Here is a 19,483-nt window from a genome sequence, read left to right on the forward strand (position 1 = left end):
GAATTTTAAGGAGTCTAATCTGATGTTGATTGTTGGAGTTTTGGAGATACTTGATTTTTTGACAAAAATATCCCCCCGAATCATTAAGCAAGGTAGTGATACCTATTAAGGATATCTGGCCTCATATCCTTGCAACCATAAATTATAGTTAAGGAAAATGGTTGTGATATTGCAATGAAATGAATTTGCTAACTGAGGTTAGGTAAGTTGCAACCTCATGGCCTTTTACATAGGTTACTCAAAACTATTTGACAATACATGAAAGAAAGAAGTGATTGTAGGAAGAATCTAAAAAGAGATGTCACAACTAATGGTAGTTGTAGTTTCTAATTTAAAAATCATCCCCTTTCCACAAAATCATCCCTTTATGTCTTGTAGCTCAACCCTTTGAGTGCCACATTTAACTTGATATAACCAAGGGGAAAGGTCATAATGAAATCTCTTGCAACTATTGAGATAGGTGAAAATTTTGGGATAGTTGTTGCTTCTTTTTGGGGGGGTTTGAAAGTGTGAGAAATAACTTTAATACATGAAGGAAAAAATGCATAATGAGTTATATGTATTATCTAAATTTATATTTTTCACAAATAGAAGGGATTATTTTTTTTGGTGAATTATAAGGACGAGTCTTATTGAGGATAGTAAGGAAATTTATTGTAACAAGAAAGGGTTATTTAACCAAGCCATGTCACAAGAGATATACAAGGATCATGGTGGTGAACTAGTTGATAATACATATTGTAATTGTAGAGATGTTGAGATTACTCTTAGTAATCATAGAGATACTAAAAGCTCTAGAATTTACTGAGTACTCTATCCATGTCTTCAAAATGTCTCTAATCTTTTAAGTTACTACTTTAGTTCCATATACTAGGGATGGAAGAAAATATAAGTCTGGTTGTAGACACAAAATATGGGGATTTTGAGTTAATTGTTTCTTCTTGTGTTGGGATGGAAGTTAAGATAATTCTGAGAGTAAACACTAAAGATGGGGATTTGGAGTCATTTGTTTCTCACTATGTTGTATTTTCAAGGTCATATATGTGAGGGTAGATTGTGATAATTTTGAATCTTGATATTTTATGCCTAAAAACCCACCCATATTAGGTGATAATGACACAACATAGAAGCCTAGTTAGATCACATGCCTTGAAATGATAAGAACTCAATGACCTCCTCTTAATTTAGTTAAGGACAAAAACATAGGTAATAACCATCATTTGGAGAATATCTTCTATCACTGGCTTGTGGCAGTTGGTAATAGAATATAAAGTGCTACTCTTTCTTATAGCTTGTTGCATTCCTTAGGTCTATTAAAGGAATATCAAGGCCTATTTTACAAGTTTTAAAAATTCTTTGTAAAGGGACCAATATAATAGTTTATGTAATAGGTCTTTTTATAGAAATGGGAATGATTAGTAGGAGATATTTTCTACAACAATTCAAATTTTAATATTGTTTTGATTACGTAAAAATAAGTTTTAAAGGAGTCGAAACCCTGTATAAAGTATCATAGAAACAAGAGTAGAGAAGCTTAGAAAATAGAAAACCTTAGAACCTAAAAAAAAGAAAACTAGATAGACTAAAAACGAGAGGCCAGAATACAACTATGCATAAAAAAACAACAAAAGGAAAGCAAAAAGACAACCCCGAGATAACTATAGTGTCTTCAGAAGATCTGCTACGTGGTCTGCTAGGATGTTCATGTCTTCTACAGAGGCTTTCATATCATCCATTTTTTTTTTCCACACCCTCATTCTTCTTGGAATTAACACTTATTTTCTTGTTAGGACCTGTATGCCCCCTAAAATGGTCACCTAGACAATGGGCCCCAATTCTTAAATTTATCAATTTCTTGAATCAATGCATCACAATATTTTATTGAATCAATGCAAATCATTTTCCTTGATCAAATTGCAATTAATTTAATTATTTCAATAAGGTTTGATCACTTCACCAATAATCTTATTTAATTAATAGAAAACATCCTTTTAAATAAATAAAATAATCTTATTTAAATAAAAAAAATCTCTTTTAATTAAATAGTTTTATCTTATTTAATTAAAATCTTTCTTTTTATTAAATAATCTTATCTTATTTAATTAAAAGAAAACATCTTTTTAAATAAATAAAATAATCTTATTTAATTAAAAGAAAATCTATTTTAATTAAATAGTTTTATCTTATTTAATTAAAATCTTTCTTTTTATTAAATAATCTTATCTTATTTAATTAAAAGAAAAAATTCTTTTAAATAGATACAATAATCTTATTTAATTTAAAGAAATTCTCTCTTTTAATTAAATAGTTTTCTCTTATTTAATTAAAATCTTTCTTTTTATTAAAATAATTTTATATTATTTAATTAAAAGAAAACATTCTTTTAAATAAATAAAATAATCTTATTTAATTATAAGAAAATCTCTCTTTTAATTAAATAGTTTTATCTTATTTAATTAAAATCTCTTTTAATTAAATAATCTTATCTTGTTTAATTAAAAGAAAGTCCCTCTTTTAATTAAATAAATAAATCCCCACTTAAAGCTCTCATTTTGATGAAAAAAGAAAATAAATCAAATAAATCAAATAAAGGTTCCTTTTTTTCCACATATCTCTAAGTGGTGAGCTTTTTCCCCTCACTTGTCTTTTTAGGGGTTTATCCCACATTGCTCTTGTGAGAAGCCTCCCACCTCCACAATTTCTTTTATAAGGAGCCCTCTCCTTCTCATTTGGATAGATGTTTGTTGCTATAGTTTTGTTATGCTGCAAGTTTGGAGAGCAATTTTGGAGGAGTTTGAGCATTAGAGTTTGGACATTGAAGCTTCATTGCAATTTCTCTCTTCTTGTCTTCTTCTCTCATGCATCCATGGCTTCCATCATCATGCTTCATCCTTGCATTTTCATATTAGCTTAGAATCATATTTTCTTTCATAGATTAATCTTGCATTGTTATTTCCTTTCATAGATTATATTTTCTTTCTTGCATTGAGTTGCAATGTTATCATTTAGATTACCTTGCATCTTCATTTGCATGCGTATTTGATGATCATGGAGACTAGCACTCTTTCTTTTCCTCTTTGAATCTCTCATTTTATGGTGTACTTGCATGGACACAGACTAGGTCAAACTGAGGGCCTCCATTACAAACCCTTGCACTCCATGAATAGAGAGCTATGAGTCACCATTTGAGATCTCATTCTTGAGCAATCTTGGATATAATGACTCATAGAATTGTGTCAAAATTTTAGCACACAAGACCCTCATCCTCTTTCATATCCTTAGAGCTTTGGCCTTTACCTTATTTAAGCTTGTTTAGCATGGTGTTAAAGTTATCAACCACTATCTTCAAGATAGTGCAGTTCTGATTGACCAATTTCTTAACCATTTTCTCCAAGTTACCCACTCTTGTGTCTAGACCATCCACTCTTTTTTGAAGGTCTTTGCCCAGCTGATCTAGATTTTTTTTCTTGGATTCAAGTGGAAAAACATGCTTCATCAAATTATTTACCTTTTCAACATTGCCAATAACCTCAAACAGTCTATCAATGTGCTGAGCCAATGTTCTCTCCCCCCTAGCCATCCTATTGAGTTGATCAAAATCTCTCAAGATGTCCTACATATGCTACTTTAGATTTTCAATATCCTTCATTATAAGCGTTGGGTTACCAAGGATTCCCTTCAAAAAACCCTAGACTTCCTCATCCCTATTATGTACAAGATAATCCTCATGCCCCCCCCCATTTTACAACTCAATCTCCTTAAGCCCTTTATCAACATCCAAATCCTGAGCAAGCACTTTTTTCATTTTTCTCTCCATCATCTTAATTAGGAGTTCATCATCAGAGGGAACATAATCCCTTTCAACATTCTTCCCCTTATTTCTCAAAACCTTTCCCGATGTACATTTCTTCTCAATACCCTCTTCCTGCTCCTCTTCAGAATGAGCATCTTGTTCAAAATCAATCTCCTTATTCTTCTGTCTCACAATCTAAAGATTTCTTGCTTTGATAGGGTCTATCCACTTTTTTGGATTTTATAAGGTTCATAACTAGAACCAATAAACCCTCATGACAAGCATGATCACCCTCATGATCATTTTGAATGGATAAAATAGTGTTACCCAAAGATTGTTTAAGATAGAAGGCTAAATTAAGCCTAACCCTATGGTTGAAATGGCTAAACAACATAAAATGGTGTCCATATATCTTAGTAAAGTGGCCATCTAAAGTAAGATGCTCAATCATCACAAACGTAATGAATCTCCAAGGGCGGGAAATGGAGCTAGGGCTAAAGTATGAATTACCATTTTCACTAGCCTATTGCTCTCCTTAGCTATTTTTGCAAACTTTTCAACCACCTAATCTGACAAAATTTGATATTGTTATCAGGATTTGACTATGTAGTTTTTAAGTCAAACTAGCTTGTTGAATCCTGTACTTTCATGAGTAGTAGTTCACACAAACCCATTTCTAATGAGAATTAATGGAACACTTGAAACTCATTGCATCTGGGTCATGATGCTTACAAAGGTAAGAATACTTTTGAAGAACTCAAATGTATAAATACATCTAAAGAAATTAATTGAAAATATCATTTGAAGATTGTCTCCTATTCCATTTTCTGTCTATTACATAAGTTAATTAATTTAGAATAGCCAAATTTTTCTTCTTGATAATTTTATGAATTTATAATGTGTTTACTATTTTTCTTTAAAGAAATAGTGCTGGAAGAAAATGATTGAAAAGAAATAGCTCGAGTACTAAACATGAATCAACAACTAAACTTACATGAAGCAGATAAAAAATTATAGTTTCGAGAAAACAAATAAAAAGTTATTATATTCATCCTTGGCCATGGGAATTGTCAAAGAAAAAAGTTCCAGTGGTTGTGGGAATAGTAAAAGAACAAAGAGGTTGTAGGAACAATCATATAATAGAGCTCTCACACTACCTTCCAATTTCATACTAAAAATGCAAATAATTTACCATGAAATCAACAAGACAAATTAAAATGATTTCAAATTAATAGTTTATTAATCCTCTCTCCAATAGTATTCTAACATGAATTAGACCAATGGTTAAATAACCCATAGTGAAACACACTTAAAAATATACATGACATATCTAACTTTATGTTTAACTCCTCAAAAAGAAACAAAACTAAGATTACTGTATATGCATAACATTTGTGTAATAACCCCACATAAGTAATATTATCATCAAATTTATACCATTATACATACACTTCTTAAAGATATCAGTTGAAGCATACTTAACTTTGAAGTGTACTTAATTCTTTCCTTGAAAGAAAGCATGAAAATGATAAAATCACATCCACTTGACAACATGATGAATAAAAAATTACTTTTATATTTTATTCACATGAGAATTATTGCAATACTTATCTTGTTTTCATCACTATAGAGTTCACTTTTAAACTCTACCAAACCCCTTATGCGAACATGTTAGTTCTTTAGTTATAATTAACAATGTAGTACGTTGATATTAGGGTAAACTTTAAGAGCCCCCCTCTAGAAAAAGATATAAATTATTGGCAAATATTTCATTATTTTGAAAAACCAAATTATTTTTATTGATGAATCTCTCAATTTTGTCAATTTTAAATATTATTTATATTAGCGATTATTTTGGAATCATAATTTTTGAGTAGAATATATTGGTGAATCACAATAATAATTGTAAGTTCGCTAATCATCCTAGAATATTAAAAATTAAAATTGAACATGTTTTATCTCATGGAAATTATGAGGATAATTACATTATATTTTAAATCAATAGTGAAAACTAAACATTGGTAATAGATATCCTTAAAGTAACTAATAATTATGATAACTATTGGTGAATTAATTGTAATTTCTTTGATAATATATAATATTTAGGTGAATCAAATCTAATCATGTATCGAATATTGTGGTGAATCTTTGATTTTAATTTTTTTAATAAAATAAATTATTGAGCGATTTTAAATAGTTTATAACTAAATTTAATAAAGATGTGGCAATTTAGGTTGCATTAAATCTTAAATTATTAGCCAAATTACTACCAAAATTTTACTAAAATTCACAAAATTACAAATATTCATCACTAAAAAACACCCTACTTGATATATATAGTATTTACTTTTATCATGTTAGTGGATATTGATAATTACTTGCTTATAATGTTGATACTTAATATGCTCTTAATTAATGATTACAATTATTTTTATGATGATATCCTATAATCTATTTTTGTTGATGATCAAAGTTATCTTCCTAATGATGAAATTCCTATTTTAGGATATGATGTTTTTCATATTTGTAGTTTACATGTTGTACTTACCTAATACTTGCATGTTTATGGTGTGTGTATTTTTAAAAAATATTTTTGATTGGCATGCCTGATGTGGTTGAGGGAGGGAGTCACAAGTACCAGGCATCAACTTCCTTGAATTGTGAGGTTGTGTTTTCTTTATTGCAATATCTCAATGGTAAGAGAAGGGAGATAATGTTCATGTCTAAATCCCAACCTAAGCCTATTATTGTCCCAAGAAGGGGGACATGTATTTAACTAACAACTCATTCAAATTCATCAAGGTGGCGTAAATTTGTGAACTTGCCCATTGAGTATGTTTTGGTATTTTGGATTTTGTCCTTTTTTTGTTTGGGTGTCACATATTTTGTTGTGAAGTGTGATATTAAATCAGCTTGGAAAATTAATTAAAGATTAACTAAAAGGTGAAATTATTATATTTATTAGAATGAAACAATAATAAAATATAAGAGTATTTAATTAATTGAGAATTAATTAAATGTGTTTATTTAAATTGGACACTTAAATTAAAAGTCTAATATGGAAGTTGAGAAAGTAAATAAATATTAAAGTGATGGTTTATGCATAATTATTTAATAGACTGACTAATTAAGAGTTGCAAACAACCAACGTGCTATAGTTATTATTACTTAAAATTATAACTATGTTATTTAAAAGTGAATTGCACAAATAAATAAAGTGAGAATGGAAATAAAACAATGATTTAAATAAAAGTGCTTTAAGTGTGCATGGGAACATTAGTAAATTAAATTATTTAAAATATCATTTTAAGTTGAGTTACTTTTTATTATAAAATTAAAAGATTAGAAACCCCTTGGAAGGACTAGGTTTTCTTTATTAGAGATTTTTGGGTCATTAGAGTACACATAGGTTTTGGAGAGAAAATTGGTGGATTGAAGTTAAAGAATATTTTGAAAGTTTGGGAGTATTTTTGATCACAAATTTTAGCTAGATTTTTGCAAAATTAAGCTATTGATTTTTGAGGTAGGTTTTGAGAAGCCATTGCAAAATTTTCCTTCTAAAAGATTGTATAACGTGTGTTTGTTGGACTAGTTGAATTGATTTGTGAAATCATTAATCAACTTGTGCAAGATTCTAAGAGAGAAATTTAATTGCGGATTTTGTATTAACTTGGAAATCTAAGAGAAGATATTTGGTTGTGTGCCTCTATAGAAAACCTTATTAAATTTATGGGATTTGGTGAGCCTTGTTTGAAATTTAGAAAAAAATACACTTCATTAAATGTACTGATTGCCAATATACTGAGAGGTCTATGGAGTATAGTGATAGAAGTATTGCCACCTCCTCACAGTGGTTTGTGGGGTAAATATTTAAAGTTCCATTATTATTGCCTCATGAATTATTATGTGGGGATTTTATACGTGGCACTTGATGAAATTTCTACTATGTTACTATGGGGTCAACAAATTAGCATGATTTCATGCTATGCTTAATTGAGGTAGTGATACCTATTAAAGACCTCTAGCCTTGCATCCTCACAAGCCTAAATTGAAATTAAATAAAATAGTTGTAAGATTAGGATGAAATGAGTTTCATAAATCATATTAATAACTAAAATAATAACATAACTTTGTAATATTAGGATAAATATTACACTGTGACATCACATGTCACGTCACAATAAACTCCTAGAGATAAAGAAATCACTCAATAACACATTGAGATCAAAATAAACTCTAAACGTGCCACCACATACTAGTTCATATGACACAATGTAAATCAGTAACATGGGAAGACAAGAAAAATGTTATATTATACCATTGTGTGAGACCCACGATGAATTATGAAAGTACATATATAAATGGGTTAAGTTGTTGTATCCTCACATTTCTAAATAATAGTTAAGGAAAATTATTGTGATCTTGCAATAAAATAAATTGATAACCTAGGTTGGGTAAGTCACAACCTTGTGACCTTTTATAAGGGTTACTAAACTATTTGACAATATATTAAAGAAAAAGGTGGTGGTAGGAAGACTTGCGAACATATGCCATGGCTAATAAAATATTAGTTTGTAATATAAAAATCATTCCCTTTCCAAAAACTCATTTCCTTACCCTTTGAGTATGACATTTAACTTGCTATAACCAAGGAAAAAAACTACAATGACAACTCTTACAACTATTGGGATATGTGCATATCTTGGGATAATTATTGCTTTATTTTTGGGGGGTTTTAAAGTGTGAGAAATAATTTAAATATAGGAAGGGAAAAATAAGGAAGTCTAAATTTGTGTTTTTCATGATTGGAAGGGAGTGTTTCTTTGTTCGAATGCTAGGGATGAGGTTTGTTGAGGCTACAAAGGGATTTTACTATAAGAACAAGTGGTTAGTTCAAGTCATGTTGTAGGAGATATACAAGGATTATAGTGGTGAACTAATTGACAATAGTGAAATTTTGTAATCATGAAGATAGTGAAATTTCCTCTGGTAATTATAGAGATACTAAATTATTTTTATATTGCTAAATACTTTGTCCACAACTTAAAGATGCCCATGATATTTTAAATTAGTACTTTGGTTCTATCTTTTAGGATGGAAGAAATAAAAAGTCTAGGTGTAGTCCCAAAAGATGGGAGTTTGGAATCATTTTTTTCTCCTTGTGTTTATTTTTAAAGTCATCTCCTACAAGGCAAGATTGTGAGAACTTTGAATCTTGGTATTTTATGCCTCAAAAACCATCCATGGGTGATAATGGAGTGGGTGACAAGCCTGATTGGATTAGACACCTCATGATAATAAACAATCTACAAGCTCCTATGGATTCAAATAAGGAAAAAAACAAAGGTTAGAACTTTTATTTGGAGTATATCTCCTATCATCATCTAGCAGTAGTTAGAAATATAATATAAATGTGATAGTATATCTTGTGGTTTGTTGCATACCTTGTATCTATAAAAGGAATATCAAGGCCTATCTTACGAGCTCTAAAAATTATTTGTATAGGGAAACATAGAATAGTTTTTGTAATAGGTCATTTTGCAAAAAAAAGAATGATAAGTATGAGATATTTTCTACGAGTCAAATTGTGATATTGGTATTTAGGATTCAATTGTGTACTTTTCGAGTAACCCATCTCCCATGAGAACTAATGGAACTCTTAGCAACCATTGAATATAGGTCATGATGCTTGCAAAGGTATGTATATGTATAAAGAAATAAAATGTATGAAAAGTTATGAATAAATTAATTGAAAATTTCATTTGGAGATTTTTTCTTACTCCATTTTCTCTTTGTTACATAAGTTTTTTGTTCATAATAGACATATTTGTCTTTATTACAGTTTCATGAATATATAACGTGTTTACAATTTTTCTTTAAGGAAATAGTATTGAAGGAAAGTGCTTATAAAGAAATAGCTTGAGTACTAAACATGAATCACCAACTAAATAGACAACAAAAACATAGTTATTGGAACACAAACAAGTTACTATTTTCTTCCTTCGTCCTAGGGACTATCAAATAATAGAGATCAAATGGTTGTAGGAACAATCAAAGAATGGAGTTCCAATTGCTTCAAAAATAATCAAAGAAAAAAGTTCCAATGGTTGTAGGGATAGTCAAAGAACATAGTTCAAATTTCTAGTTTCTCTTTGAGAATTAAAATAATTTACCATGAAATAAAAAAATCATAGTAGAATAATTTTATATTTATGGATTGTTTCTCTTTTCAACAATATTCTAACAAAACTTAGGCCAATGGTTAACCTAAAGGGAAACATACTAAAAAAACTATAAGACACATCTAAATATATTTTTAACTTCTGATAAATATGTGAGATTAAGATTACTAAATATGCATAACATATGTGTAATCCCACATAATCAATATTATCATCAAATTTATTATGTACATCACAACAATGAAATGATAAACAAAAATGCCTTCATTCTATTTTATTGAAAAATCATAAAACTAGCACATAGGAGACAACTGAACCAAAAATTTTATATTCTCATTAAATTTCATGCACCATATTTTTATTTGAACATTTCTACAATGTATATAATCAAAACTAGTAACATTTGACACAAGATTCCTTCATATTTTCTTTGTAAGATTATTAAATTTTTATACAAGATTCCTTAGTGTTTTCTCTGTAAAAATTCTTATTACATACTCAAAGTTTCATCTAGACTCTACATGAATTGGATACCATAGACTAAGATATGGGAACCCTTTTCCTTTTGGCCTTGATTTCCCCTTATAACAATAGGGAGAAACAAGCTTTAGGCTAGAGAAAGTCAAGTTTCACATTTTCATCCCCAAATTTTGACAAAAAATTCAAGACACTTAACAATAAAATGGATCTAGATCTTATCACTAGAAGTGTCCTATAATCATAAAAAAAAATACTAAGACAAAAATAAGCTAACAATGACTCTGTTTGGGTGCTCTTTCCCTTCAGAAGCATTTCCCATCTAGTGACTTCTTTGTCAGTTGATTAGATAAACCTTTAGCTCTTCTAATTGATTAACCAATTCATTCCATTTGACATTTTTAATTTCTCTAGCATCTATAATAAATTTAGAAAAATTCATTTAATCCTTAAACATAGTATCAAGCATGTTATGGAAACCAGGAAAGTCCACCATATTCCATATTCAACAATATTTACATGTTACCAAAGATAATAAGTGACTTAATAATTAAATCAACATGATTTAACTAATAAAATGATATATTATTACTCTAACCACCCCTTAAGATAAACTTAGGGAGTAGCTAAAAACCTAGAAACTACTATTGAAAGTAAATTTGGGTCCAGACAACAAGGCTTGATTAGGTACCCAATCATAACCAATCTTTGTAAAGAGGAGAAATAGAGAGGACCTCGTGAGAAAAACCACACTCCAAAAATAGATGAAAATAATGTTGAAAGAATAGTGAAAGACTACAAAAGCCTCCAAACTAGAGAGTGTCCCAAAATAAAGGAACTAATAGGATGATAATGATGAACATGGCTGAAGAATGCAACTGTAAACATTAAAACTATTAATCTAAAGAAATTCTATAGTATAGAACATGAATAGGTAGAGAAGAATAAGTCTAAAGAGTTGATAAATCAAAGATGGAATATATCTTTTGTTGAAAATATTAGATAGGCAAGGTTACTGAGAGGGGAGGGGTGAATTAGGAACCAATGAAACTTTAACTTATTTCACCGATTAATCTTTCATATAATATTCTAATCTAATTGCATGCATGAAAGAATGCAAGTAGTAAAACATTCATAATACTTCGACACAAGATATGGTGACCTAGAAACCTTCTAAATAGAAAGTAAAACTGGGGTGGGGATGATACCTACAAGCTTTAGTACTGCAATATAAAGTTGGCCTGTTAAGGCTCACACTTGATCACTTCTAATAATTTTCCTTGTTAGGAGCAATAAGGAATGCTAGGTCCACCTTGTGAAAGGATTTACAATACATACAATGAAGTATGCACTTGGTTAAAAGATTTGTTAAAGATTGTTAAGTCTACCATGTTAAAGGATTTAACTGATACACCTGTTAGGATGAACCAATGGCTGATCTCTAACCTACAACTCTGATTTGAACCTACAACTCTGATTTCTTTGAAATGTAAAGATCACCTTGCTATGATAGATAAATCTTTGTTGTCCCTTATACTACTTGTAGCCTTCTCAATTCAAAATTTTGCTCTTTATATTCACTTCATATATACTTATTTGGATATGATACAACTCCTTACATATATACCAATCCAAATCACAATTCATCAAAGTTGGCTACAACATAGGTTTCCATCAAGATCACCAAGTCGGCCTGACTGCTATCACTTAGGTTCACAAGACAAACTTAATGTTATGATACTCGACAACCATTGTCAACACTCAACATCATTGTGCACTTAGTAGACAAAGAAACTCAGTTATTGCTAATCACTTCGAAGTAGCTTGAACTCAGTTAGCACTTGTGTCACTCAGTAAACACTTCAAAACTCAGTATATAAATTGAATCACTTGGTTGACACTCTGTGGCTCAGTCAACACTAGATTATCATCACTAATACTAAAAGCTTGGTAGATACTGGAGAGCATGGTTGACACTATGAAACTTGGTTAATACTATGAATCTCAGTTAAAATTGTCACTAAAAAACTAATAGATACTACTCGTCATGAACTATATAAAGATACTAGAACTCGGTATCAACTATAGAACTCAATAGTAACTGTATTACTAAGTAATAATTGGAGTACTTGGTTAACACTGCAAACTAAAAGATAAGCTCGGCAACAACTTAACCAATTGACTAAGTGTGAGTCACTAATCAACAAACTTTGAACTTAATGTCAACAATCTCCCCCTTTGGTATTAGTGACAAAAAAACTTATCAATCTAAAACCAAATACTCAAAATTTCAAGTCCAAAACATTCTTTTATCTCCTTTATGTATCTACAACTTGGTAACATATTCTATTTTTGAGATTTTTCAAAATTGCTTTTGTAAAAGATGTTTTTTGATTATTAGTAAATGCATTTTTATAATACTATGCTGCTCCCCCATACATATACCTCATATTATACTTCTCCCAATACTCTTTATATATACATTCATCTTATATTATACTTCTCCCCCTTTTTGACATAAATGCCAAAGTTGTATACTACATGTTAATGCCAAAATATGACAAGAAGTTAGAATGCACCTTTAAAATAAATGCCATTGGCTTGTCACAATTTTCCTATAACACCTTGCTTGCATGCAATACAACCTGTACTTCTGCTAATAACTCCATCATGTGATCAACTATGAAGAAGTTATTTTCATGGATGAGTGTCTTGGCATGTGCAATGTGTTTCTAAAGTGCATCCATGTTTGGAAGAATCATGCCTTGGATGCCTACAAGTGTGGCCTTGATCCTAGCTTCTTCTCTAAATAATTTTGCTTGCAAATTTTCCAGATATATGATCTTTGAGTACTGAGCAAAATTATAGCTTGGGTCAAGTGACAACTAGTGTGCACTTGCCTTCAAGTCTTCATCTATCTTAGATAATTTTTCTTTGATTCCTTGGGTGAAGATAGACATATCACACAACTTACTAAAATATGAAGTTACATTATTTGTATTTGTTTCCAATGAACCAAGAATAGTAGACAATTCTGCTTGGTTTATTGTAATTTTCTATGCCAGTAGTTCCAATATTTTGTTCTCAAATTTTCTCTCTGTTCTTTGTAGAAACTTATCTTGTCCACTCAAATCTTCATTGAATTTCTTGACAACTTCTGGTAACTGATGAAAAATAGGTTGTGTACTATCAATCTCAATAATTAGTGCACTTACAAATATGTCCTTTACATCTTCAAGCACTTGGGTTTCCTTCCCCTTTTGTTCTCTAAGCATTTGTTGCTTAACTCTTTTCTACAGTAATTTCCCTAGGATGTTCATCTTATCAGTAGTGAGGGTAGTGATATCCCAATTTGGAATAACATTATCCTCACCTACATTTGTTTCCTCTTCTTCATCCTTTGCTTTCAAAGTAGGAGAAACAATTTTCTTACCGTTATCTAATACTTTAGTACTCGGTGAGACTAATTCTCAACTATCATTGTACTTGCTATATGTGGAATAGAAACTATAGTAGAGACAGAGGGGCTAGAAACAAAAGTAGATATCACACTGACAGTAGAAATACCTTGTTGTTGCATTGTCAAATTTGACAATGAATGCACTTGCTACTTGATAGATGAAGTGATGATCACTTTAGTCAATGTAGTACTCAGTTAAACAGGTGTAGAGATTGGTTGGGTACTTGGTGTTGCTATGGTTGCCACAACCAACTTGGTAGAAGCTTTCACAGAGCTTGATGACATTAAAAATTTGCTCAAAGAGTGAGGAAATGAGGCCATCATTGTTGCTATAATATTTTCTAGGTCAGTTTCCTCAATACTTTAAATCGCAGGGAGATTTTCCTTTGTAGCTTCCTGTTCTTCCTACTTATCATCCAGATTTACATATTCTATTTCCACATCTTCTTCATCATCATTGTCATCATCTTTATCACTAACATGAACAACAAAATTACTAGGTTGATGTAGGTTGTAAATATTTTTCCATGTAGTTGTGGCTACCTTTACTACATATTCAATATCATGCATGTGTTGAATTTAAGAGTGAGGTTTTCTTCATTTTTATTCAAAGATTCTTTCACCTCTTTTTCACTAAGACTTGGCATGAGTTTCCTTAGAGTTTGTTTTAATATGTCTTTTGAATTCTTCTTTGCATACTCCCATCTAGGCTTGATAGCTTGCATAAGCTCATTAGGAATTTTTTGTACAAGCTGATCAGGTGAGTACTTCCATTTTACCAATTTTGTCATCATGATGTCCTCAATCTACTTTTTTTCATCTACATTCCTAGTTTCATATCTAAGGGATTCAAAATTTTCCTTTCTAGCTCCTCCTTCTAATTCCTTTAATTTTTCTTGAAATGTATCAAAGTAGTTATCCATTATAATGAATTATTCTTGGAACCTCTAATTTTTTCCATGTTCTTATTGAATTGATTCAATAACAACTTCACAAGGTCGAATAAAATATTGTTTTTCACCATCTTGAGGGCCAAATCTACTATTTCACATGACACATTATTGAGATGACTGGAGCTATAGATTTTTTGGGCAATCACATGAATTCCAAATTTTAATTCCATGTCTATGATTCCATTTATCTTCATTCCTCTGCCATCCCACTCAGCAAGAGTTTTCTTCACTAGTTCAACCCAACCTAGGGTTCTGGTCACCTTGGTTTTATTTAACATTGGAAGGCTAGTGATTTGATGAATCATCTTCCTTGTGTTCAAAATGGGCTGATCCAACTGTAACATCCCATTGTGAACTTGACTCAGTATGAATCTTATCCATTTTTTCTGAAAATCCCTTGGCATATGCAAAATATGTGTCAAGCCCTTTTCTTCCAAATATTGATGCTCGGGTTTTAGAGAACCATTCAGACTTAGCTCATTCAATGCCTCATGCATTTCATGTGTGCCTATCTCTTAAATAGAACAATGATAATACCAACGTATATCATGCATGAGTAATACCTAGGGAGGAATTTGTGATTGTGCACATATTGGGTTGAGTGATTTGGTAATTTCTAGACTAATTTTGAATGTTGGAAGCTTGCATTTTGCTCCTTGAATCAACATTTCTAATCCTTTCTTCACTTTGTTGTTGGAAGAAGCCATGCTTAGTAGGGTCTTGAAGGGTTTCAAAAAACTTTGAGAATTCTTCCAACAACAAACACACAGATCACTTGGAAGCATAGAAATCGCTCTTTGCAAATAGCTCTAAAAAATTCATGCTGAAAAATGAATTCAATTTTCTTCCTTTTAACAAATTTTCACTTTTAAATTGCCATATATACTTTGGCATGACCACTCACTCAGTGATAGACTATTGTCTACTCAATTTTGTCTTTTAACACTTGGCAGACATTCATAGCTTGGTAGTCTCAACATTACTTCATAGAGTCTTCAACATTTCAATGTTTTCACACAATACTTTAGTATCTCCCAACCTTTCTTGGAAAGGTCTTGTGACCTAACCTAGCTTGGTAAGCTCTATGATTTTCACAACCACTTGGTGATCCTTGTGCATCTTAAATGCTGATATGGATCTTTTCTTGTAGCCAACTAAAATGGATGAGAGATGTCCACTTCAAAGTCTTAGTTCTAGTTATTCCTATGGGAATTCAAGTTGAGATGATTGGGTTACCCAAATCTTGAGTGACATTAGCTTCATGACTCAGACTTGCATTCTCAGAAGATTTTGGTATCCATTGTTGCTTCATTTGATTTCTAATATTATCTACTTTGGCTTTCTTTTCATCTTCAATTCTTCCTGTGTTCATATAGTTCTTGGCAAGGTGTCCAGGCTCTATACAAATTAAATAAAACATCTTCTATTGGTGTCTCTTTTCCTCATGTGATGTTTCACACAATTTGCTCCAATATGCCCAATTCTCCACAATAGTGGCATCTACACTATGTGTTATAGTACCATCCAAATATTGTTTTCACAATTTTTTTTGCTAGATTCAATATCTTGGTTTTGCATTCAAAAGATTTGTGTCCTTGTTTCTTGCAATTGTAAAATTTACCTTCAAACTTATGTTTCTCCTTGCATTCACTTGCTTTATGACCATGCTTATTGCAATTGTAGCACTTTCCAGTGAAATTTGCTTTACCATTACTCCAATATTTATTTGATGTATGACCTAACTTACCAAAATGATTGCAAGTAGGCCTTTTATTCTTTTGAGTTCCTTGCTTGGATGATTCAACTTCTTCTATGAATCCTATTCCATATTTGTCTTTGTACCTATACTGACTTTGCTCATTCAATTGATTCATGCTTTTTTGATATTTCAACATTATTTCACTAGTTTTCTTTTTAGTATTTAGATCATTCTGTAGTCTTTCATTTTATGATCTTAGATTCATGAGTTCTTCATTTGCATTAGTGAGCTAATCAATGAAGTCTATTTGCTAAAGGGATAGATGTTGAATTTCATTGTTCTTTCCTTCTATCTCTTCTTTGGCTTTGTCTTTTTCTTCCATGACTTCACAGAATCTTACTGACTGGATTTCTTGTTCTCTTTTTAGCTTTTTAACTTCTTCTTGAAGATTGGAATTCTTTTCTAATAGATCTTTGATTGCTTCACTAGCTTCTTTTGAAGTTCTTTGTGGATAGATATCTTTTCTTTAGTGTAGATACTTTCATTCATTTGTACTCCAAGATCTTTCCTTCTTTTCAATGATTGAGAGAGTTGCTCCTTTTCCTTCTTTAGTTTCCCAATGGCTATTTCAAGATCCAACCTTTCATTGTCAATGACCTTATCGAGATTATATACCTCCATTGCCTCTAATCTTTACTCAAGCTATTAAACTTCTTTTGTGAGAACCGCAAAGTTGTAATACCAATTGTTCGAAATATTAGATAGGCAAGGTTACTGAGAGGGGAGGGGTTAATCGAGAACCAATAAAACTTTAACTTATTTCACCAATTAATCATTCATATACTATTTTGATCTAATTGCATGCATGAAAGAATGAAAGTAGTAAAAAATTCATAACACTTTGACACAAGATATGATGACCCAGAAAACTTCCAAATAGAAAGTAAAATTGGGGTGGTGATGATACCAACAAGCTTTAGTACTTTAGTATAAAGTTGGCTTGATAAGACTTACAATTGATCACTTCTAATTTTCTACCCTATTAGGAGCAATAAGGACTGCTAGGTCCATCTTGTGAAAGGATTTACAAAACATATAATGAAGTATTCACTTAGTAAGGAGATTTGTCAAAGATTATTAAGTCTACTAGTTTAAAGGATTTAACTGATACACCTGTTAGGATGAACCAATGGCCGATCTATGATTTTCAACTCTAATTTTTTGGTTGAGATTCCTTTGAAATTTAAAGATCACCTTGTTGTGATAGATAAATCTTTACTATCCCTTATACTACTTGTAGCCTTCTCAATTCACACTTTTTCTCTTTATATTTGCTTCATACATAATTATTTGGATATGATACAATTCATTACATATATACCAATCCAAATTATAATTCATCAAAGTTGGCTACAACATAGGTTTCCATCAAGATCACAAAGTTGGCCAAACTATTGACACTTAGGTTTAGAAGACAAACTTGGTTATGTTCTGATACTCAGAAACCATTGTCAATACTTGACATCATCATGCACTCAGAAGACATAAAAGCTCACTTCATACTAATCACTTCCAAGTAGCTTGAACTTGGTTAGCACTTGTGTGACTCAGTGAACACTACAAAACTTAGTATATAAACTGAATCACTTGGTTGACACTCTATGGCTCAGTCAACACTAGATTATCATTACTAATACTGTAAGCTTGGTAGATACTAGAGATCATGGTTGACACTTTACAACTCAATTAATACTATGAACCTTAGTTAGCACTATCACTGAACAACTCAATAGATACTACTCATAATGAACTATATAAAGATTATGGAACTCAGTAGCAATTGTAGAACTTGGTAGTAACTACATTACTTTGTACTAATTGGAGCACTTGGTTAACACTGCAAACTAAAAGATAAGCTCAGTAGTATCATAACCAATTGACTAAGTGTGAGTCACTCATAAACAAACTTTGACCTTAATGTCAACAATCTTCATGGGCTTAGAAAAAAGGAATGAAAGAATGTCCATATGGTAAATGATCCATCTTTCAAAAATGTATAGGTATCCAACTACCAAAGTCTCCTAGTACATAGGAAAAAATAAATAATTCATAGCTCACTCTATTGAACCAATAAAGTATTAGAACAAAAAAACCGCCCTATAATGTTGAGAGGTAAGACAAGTACACTACAAATGAATGCATCAACTCCTACAAAATGAAGAACCAAGAACATTAAGAGTGCAGAAGAAGTAAAAACACCTATAAAGGAATGTTCCATCAACACATCTTGAGGATAATGTCACAAAAGGAACACTTTCTTGAGAAAGGAAGATGGAAAAAATGGCCAACATGAAAACCTCTAAGGCACTTTATAATGTAATGTGAGCACATGAAGACATAAAGATGTGAAACAAATATTAGAAGAGACATAAGGCTAGTACAATAGAAAGTACAACCCATTATGAGTCATCCCAAGCCACAAAAAATGATCCTTGGACCTAAAACAACCAAGATATCCACTAGAGTGCAAAGAAACAAAAAATTGAATAGAATGTGTTAGGTACTAATTTGATACAGTTTCAATCACCTCTTGGGTTGTAAAAATTACCTACGAATAAGCTATAGACCATGAAAAGAACTTCTAAATAGGCCAGTAGGAGAAACTGATAAGACCACTCTATCTTTACACTTTCAACTCTGCAGGATTCAAGTGGGTGCACCTTAGAATTAATCACAACTCCCTTTTATAACACTATTTTATCATTAATCCATTTAAACAAATAATATCCTTCAATTCTTCTAACTTAAAAATGACAATAGGAATGAAAGACAACCAATCCTTCAAATCTAAGAGTTCTTTAGTCAAGTAAAGGCTAACTCTTTAGATTTACAATATAACACAAAGTAAAATGATTTGAA

This window comes from Cupressus sempervirens, chromosome 1 (assembly GCF_028749045.1).
Source record: "Cupressus sempervirens isolate cs-2001-9-10 chromosome 1, ASM2874904v1, whole genome shotgun sequence".
Lineage (NCBI taxonomy): Eukaryota > Viridiplantae > Streptophyta > Pinopsida > Cupressales > Cupressaceae > Cupressus > Cupressus sempervirens.